The sequence below is a fragment of the Diaphorina citri genome, unplaced genomic scaffold (genome assembly GCF_000475195.1).
Source record: "Diaphorina citri unplaced genomic scaffold, Diaci psyllid genome assembly version 1.1 scaffold39365, whole genome shotgun sequence".
Lineage (NCBI taxonomy): Eukaryota > Metazoa > Arthropoda > Insecta > Hemiptera > Psyllidae > Diaphorina > Diaphorina citri.
Window position 1 is genome coordinate 16 of NW_007416693.1, and position 554 is coordinate 569.

General features: G+C 44.6%; 1 pseudogene; it reads left to right on the top strand.

Annotated features, from left to right (window-relative positions):
- Nucleotides 1–256: 256 nt before the first annotated feature.
- On the top strand, nucleotides 257–374 carry LOC113473528 (annotated as a pseudogene).
- The last annotated feature ends 180 nt before the right edge of the window (nucleotides 375–554 follow it).

Consider the following 554-nt stretch of genomic DNA (forward strand, 5'->3'; position numbering starts at 1 on the left):
ACGATAAGACCATAGCAGTTACAGTTCCCTCTGTCAAACCTCTTAAAAAAAAATAATAATAATTCGTACTATGTAGAAGTCTGGTTGGGGGACTTTAAACAGGAAGGATACTGGCCTGAATTTCCCTTGCTAAAGAAACAGCAAAAGTTGAGTGCGAAGGGCATCCACTTGGAAAATTTGTAGCCAAAACCAAATGTCAGCCCAAAGCGATCACCCTACTTAGGGGCTGATTGAGAGGCTGACTAAAAACACTGACACCAGCGGCGATAGCACGTTGAATGCACCAGTTCCCCACGGATCACTGAAGTTAAGCAACTTTGCGCGTGGTTAGTACATGGATGGGTGACCATCCGGGGAATCGCGTGCTGCTGGGTTCCCGGCTCCACTCAGGCTGGGTGAGGTTAAATTGAGGAGGCGGGTAGCTGGTCGCCGAATGGTGGGTAAAACCCACGTCATGAGAAGACCTAAGGTGTTGATTGAAAGTGACGTTAAACCCTTATATCGCCCCAAAGATAATGAGATTTATGTTTTTTTTTTTTAAAAAAAAAAAAAAA